Raw genomic sequence first — 6,604 nt, 5'->3', positions numbered from 1 at the left:
GATTTCAACATAAAACGAACCATGAATCACATCTTTTTCATTCATTCATTCATTCATGCATTTTTCTATGTCCGACGTCTGCTGAAACTAACTGAATGCAATGTAATTTAAAATAAAATAACGCAGTTGTGTGTGTATAAAGGTTTTTTTTTTTTTTTAATCAAATAATTTCCCCCATCTTGCGTTCATCTCCGTGCGTTGTACTTGCCGTATACAGTCAACGTGAAAATGATATATTTTCAGCCTTATTCGATCTGATTTGAGCAGAATCCTACATAAGATATGCTTTACAATGTAAGCACTGACTCCTAACCTCCCTTTTTCGATCAAACATATCACTATAGTTATATATAGTTATCCATTTCAGGTGCTATCTGTTGCTACTGCAGCCTCCGTTCACGTTCAATCCTGTTTCTGTTGTTTCGTATCTCGGCAGAACGGAACAGATGGCTTGTTCGATGCTTGTTCCTGTTGAACTCGAGTTGCTAAGGGATCCCTCATGCGGGGATACGATTCGAGTCTCTGTGGAGCGAGGTCCTAAACCTGCTGTTATCTAAGTCACAGTCTTCATATTCATATTCATGTTACATCCATTCGTCTATTGAATCCAATGTGAACAGTTCTGCCAAAATAAAAACTATTATCAGTTTTGAGTCACGCTGTCAGAGATTTAGTAATATAATTACACGTTCATTCATGATATTTGCAACGGCCCAAAAAATTGGACTTCTTGTATTGAATCTCAACGTGCAGATGTACCTAATGTTGTGGTCGGGAAGTGATTTATTCATGAGTGTTGTTGCCAGGTCAACCACATAATATTTACCTCCAAAATAATGGATGAGAATACATACTGTACTGTAAGCATCACACGGAGAGCTCGGCTTACCAATTGAAAAGAAATATTTGCAATGGAAATATTCTAATACAAAACTCATTTCCTGCTCTCTCTCTGTTTGTCTGTTTCTCTCTCTCTCTGTCTCTCTCTCCTTCACTCTCTCCGTCTCTTTTACTCCGTGCACATGGTGAGCATCTCAGTGTCGAGTGAGGCAGTTTCTATGGTGACACCAAAAGGTCACCTTCGGGGAGCTCTCTGTGAGCGTGTGCAGAATGCCAGTCGAATAATCAGGCTTCCTGTAATGACTGATAACAGACCACATAGAAGAGAAGAAGAAGAAGAAAAGAGAGATTATTAGTGTGTGAGTAAAAAGAAAGGATTTTCACTCAAGGTATGCCCGAACTTGTATCGTTTGTATGTTTCTGGCTTGTGAGAAGAGACAAGAAGAGAATATCCGAAGATGTAAACTGTTGCTCCATGTGCACCTACATACATACATACATACCAGTAATATTTTCCCCCTCACTCAGCTAAATGAAAACATTAAATCAACAACAACAGAACTGTTGAAAACATAAAACTACGCAGAGTGGCCTAATTTATCACCAACTGTAAAAAAAAAAAAGATAGCCCTCGGGATCAGAATGTATTCATTGTATGCAGGGGTCATTTTCAGATCATTTGATTCAATCAATAACACCGGGGAACACAATTTTTGTTGAGTTAAGTCTGACAGCTGTTTTTAACTCATTTTTGGGTGCCGAATCCAAAACTGGTCTCAGTTTTTCTTTATCACGTCAAGTTTTTGAACAAAGTGGAAATATATACCTATGCAAATAAAACACTAAAATGGAATAGTTACAAGTTTTGAAAACTAAAAAAAAAAAACAATATACAACGAAATAGAACTTATAACATTTCTCGACAACTGCTATAGTTCCGACACTTTCACAAATTCATACATATTCATTCATATCTCAGAAATAACACCATTGATTTTGCGGTGAATGCAAAGTGGCTTCCTCATCCTGGCACTTCAGCTCACAGATCCCTCTGGAGATTATTTGCCATGCTGGTTTATCATTCCATATCATTGAACATTTTGTGGCCTTAATTAGAGTAAACAATGTGCTAAAATATCATTTGAAGTTTCAAGTTAAGTGAGCTACTGTTGAAATACAATATTGTACTCAGTGAGCAGTTAAAGAGCAAAAGCTTCATTGGCAACATTGCTGACATCTACTGGACAACATGTCCTGCTTCAGTAATTACACTGTCCTGGTAAGAGTTTTATTTGTATTATTTTTTTTACTGTCATCTTATTATTTCAAATAAATATAATTCTTTTAACACACATGCACACACATACACACAGACTCAGGCAAACGATTATTTAGGCGATTATTTACACTGTCCATTGTCATTATTAATTTCACTTTATTTTGGGTTTGTATTGTTTCACCTCATAAATATTTTGATAGTTTATTGTGAAATAATTCACTTTTTTTTTTCTTTATGGGAAAAAAAAAAGTTACAAGTTAACCAAAGTGCATTAGAGTAGTTCCAATCACGGCCACATTCTTTTGGCTGCAGTCGCCCTTGCCACAACTGGTGATAAATGAGATGGAGGCCTAAGCTATCTATCCATCTGAAGAACCTTATCCTTGGCTATGGTGTCCATTCTTCATCGTATTGATTCTTTTGTCATCTTACCAGAGCAGGAATCTCTGACTTCCGCAGTATTTCAGATTTTACTGACCGGAGGGGACGAAAGTGTGATGCTCCAATGGACGTGATCATTTTATCAGGGTAAAGCTGTCAAAAGTTGTGCAGAAATTAAAATGTTGTGACATTTATACTCTTTGCAAAAACACTGCTAAGAGTTTGAAAGTAAACTTCTGTCGTGCAACAAGTTCACGTCTTCATCTAAACAGAGCATTGAAAACATTATCAATATAATCTTGTGCGGAACACTACTGTGGTTGTGTGAGCCAATGTAACCTTGAAACTTACATCGCTAAAAAAATCTAAATCTTGCCAAGTACACTTTTTAACAAATGAAATATGTAATTGCACCCAATAAAAGGCTGAGATGGAACAATGCAGTGAGAAATACAGATTTAAAAAAAAATGCTTTTTATACACTTTTGTATGAGGATCAAATATTTCATTATATTGTGTAATAATGAAAAATATATTTCTTTGGGTTTTTTTTTTAGATGAAAAAATTGCAAATCTCTCTAGAAGCTTGATGATTATGATTGTCATTCAATATGAATTGAACAAAAGGTGTACAGACAGTATAGTAGTAGTGTGTGTGTTCATATTGGAATAAAGGTCAGCATAAATATGAATTGTACATCTCTTCTTACTAAGTTTAGTTAATAAGTTAACACTAAAAATATCACAATACTTTGCAACTGTCTAAAAAAATCCCACCTTTAATTGCACATTTTTGCAAAATTATGTCAGACCTTTAACCACTTTAATCCACAACAATCACAAAAATAACCTTCAGAATCCGATTGTGGGAAAGGAATATATTCACAACACTTGTGTTAATTTAATCACCTGAAAACAAACAGAGTTTCTAGGGGCCACCCAGAGTTCATTTTGGTGGGTTGAAGTCACATTTAAAGACGGAATGTATAAAATGTTGCTTAATTGGAACAAGTGCATTCTAACAGACATTTTTCCATATGTAAATTGTCATGGGAATTTTGTTAGAAAGGACCATGAAAAATATATAAAGATGGACATTTTAGTAAGGGACTTCTTTTGACACAGTTGTGCGCCAGAAGTGTAACTTGGCACCTGCATGGACAGTATTATTTGCTGCTGTACAGATACTACAGACACAGGCACAAACAATTGTTTTATTTTGACTTTTAAGACCAATTAAAGACCAGACTCTTGTTGGGTGTATTTTATACGTCTGCACTAAGTGTTGCTAGGGGCAACCTTCATGACTCACTGTCATAGTGGGTTGATGGCCTTGGTCAATTATGGTCTTTAACTCCAGTCAGCTTTTGACTGAGGCGTTTTTGGGAGAAACCCTCTGATTGGTTGCTCAGGACAGGCAAATCAATAAAGTCCACACATATTATTATCATGTTTCAACTGTGATCTGACATTTTATTTATTAATATACCGCTACTTTGTTTTATGAGCAGTGTTTTTGAGTAATACTTCCATACACTTTTCCAACATTAGCAACACCTCCAGACTGAGTGGATATCTTTAGACTGTGCGACTTAATGTTGCGGCTCATACGGCAGTCATAAACAGTAATACAGTTTGTGTTTCTCGAGTGAGATGCAGAGAAGTTGCCATGAGCATAAGGCAACCTTCCAAAATCGTCAATTAATTTGGTCTGAATGAAGCATCCCACAGAGCAGTACCTCTGGATTCTACTGTTTCATGTTTTGCAGTTCCATCTGTCATCGATTTTACCCCACCCGCCCTCTCTCGATTGTGATTTGTGTTTCTCTCTGTGCTCCTATCTCTGTAATTGGTCATTTAAATGAAAAAGCTTCAAACCGGGGATTAGAGTTGCATGTGTGTGAGTCTCCAAGTCTTCATTTGCGCTTAAGAACAAAAGCATCTGTAAGAGGGCCCTCCTTTGCTTTGCGTAACCGTGGTTACGGGCGTGTCTGTAATCGAAACTTTGCTATGTCGATGACCAGTTCAGATTATTTGAAACATTTTTGTAGTTTTAGTGTTCTGCTTAAAATGTTGTTTTTTAGTGTATGCACTATATTACGTGAGCGTGTGTGTGTGTGTGTGTGTTTCAGTTGCTATTATACAGGCAGACAAGCAAGCAACTGTCACCGCGTGGCGACAGCCGTCCATGCTTCACTCGCTGCACCAGAGCGCTTCCAATTACGTGAGACTGACTATGCCAAGAGTTTCCTCTTTTCCTCTCAATAGATGGGACGCCAGGGCTACATCGTATGACATAAACGCACATGCCTGACTCCTCTTCCTTATATATAGTGGCCACTCATGCCAGAGTAGTATCTGCTTCATTTGCACACTGATTGAGGAGTATCTGTAACATTTGCACAACCATTGTCCCAGATTATCGCAGTACTCGTCACTTTAAACCGCATACACTCCTTGAAGTCTCAGTGCCCTTTGCACAATGGTCATTGCACCGGACTATTGCGTCATTAGCCATTCGAACTGAGGACTCTGCATCTTTTTGCACAATTGTTGTTTGTTGTTGTTTTTTGTCAATGTCTTTATGTCTCCAAAGTGTTCTGTAAATTGACTGTCTGTTGTACTAGAGCGGCTCCAACTACCGGAGACAAATTCCTTGTGTGTTTTGGACATACTTGGCAAATAAAGATGATTCTGATTCTGATTCTGATTCCTTCTAGTCATCATGCACCTGCTTCACTCTCTCTAGGCCAGCTATAGTAGTCCTATCAAAGGACGTGATCTCCTCTTTTTTTTTCTCGCAGAAAGCTAATCCAACACGTCTCCAGCAAATACAGAGTTGTACGTGCACCACAGTATGGATGCGAGTCTACTATGAGCATGTATGTATGGGACCAAGCTTGTAGTTCTGCAGAGCACAAAGAAAGCGTTGTCTGAGGATTTGAGAATGGACATATGGAGAGGCTGGACTCTTTTCAGTGGTAAAATATTAACACTAGACCAAGAGAACTTTGTGACAAAAGCCCTAAAATAACTACAAAAACTGAAATGAGGCAAAGTCAGGCTAAATAGTCTTATTGTCAGGTTGAGTACATTTATAGTGATTATTATTATTTTTTTGCCCCTGTATAAAACACAAACCAACGTTGCTACTCTATTTACCAACATAGCGCACCATGGAATTGTTTGCCTTTTTTTTTTTTTTTTTTTTAAAGACGTACTTTAATTTAACAGGACGACTCACTCGATCAGACCTGAAGACGATTCGCCTCCAGCAGCAGGGGTCTCTCAAATTGGAAATTGGAGGTAAAATAAATCTAAGATTGCTTCCTTCCCTGTAGAGTCCCAAACATGGCTGCGGGGGGATATTAGAGAGGTGGCTGAGCACGAGGGCTCGATGAATGGAAGGCAGCAACACCCAAAGAAGAAAAGAAAAATGCAAAAAGGACCAAAACACAGAGTGAAAAATTGAGAGATTTTTGTAGGAAAGTGATGGATTGACTGTACATTATATTCACTTTAGCCATTGACGACTGAAGTAGTCATTTTACCAACAATGTTTTTTTTTTTAATATCTCCACTCTGCAAGGCAAGGAACTAAATGTTACACCTGAAGCACTTTTCAGAGACGGGACTCACAAAGTGCTGCAGACGGTGGCGGCTAGTCAGTAGAGGGCGCTCGGGTGCCGCCCTGTCACACACGGTCGACACCATATTACTTTCTTTGAAAGCACAACAAATAAGGAAAAATGTTCATAGATGAATAAAAGAAAATAAGAATATAACTATGCATGTTATTAGATGAGCAAGATAAAGAGTATATAGTTAATCATTTTCGGTCTGGGGCACAGGAATCTTTATCCACTGACTCCCGTTAAACGATGGACATAAGCAATAGTTCCTCTGCAATGCAAAAGATAAGAGCAAGGTTGGAATTTATATTCCAACGCCCTAACTCCCTGACGTCACATCGGACTGACAGCTCCATCTCCATAGATGTCAATGCATAGATAGACATCTATGTATGTTGGTCTACATACTATATGTTTCTGCTCTGTCTCTCTGCATGCAGCACTTCCACGTTCTGTGTTGATATGTTGACTT

The sequence above is a fragment of the Phyllopteryx taeniolatus genome, chromosome 6 (assembly GCF_024500385.1).
Source record: "Phyllopteryx taeniolatus isolate TA_2022b chromosome 6, UOR_Ptae_1.2, whole genome shotgun sequence".
NCBI lineage: Eukaryota > Metazoa > Chordata > Actinopteri > Syngnathiformes > Syngnathidae > Phyllopteryx > Phyllopteryx taeniolatus.
This window is presented reverse-complemented; position numbering follows the sequence as displayed.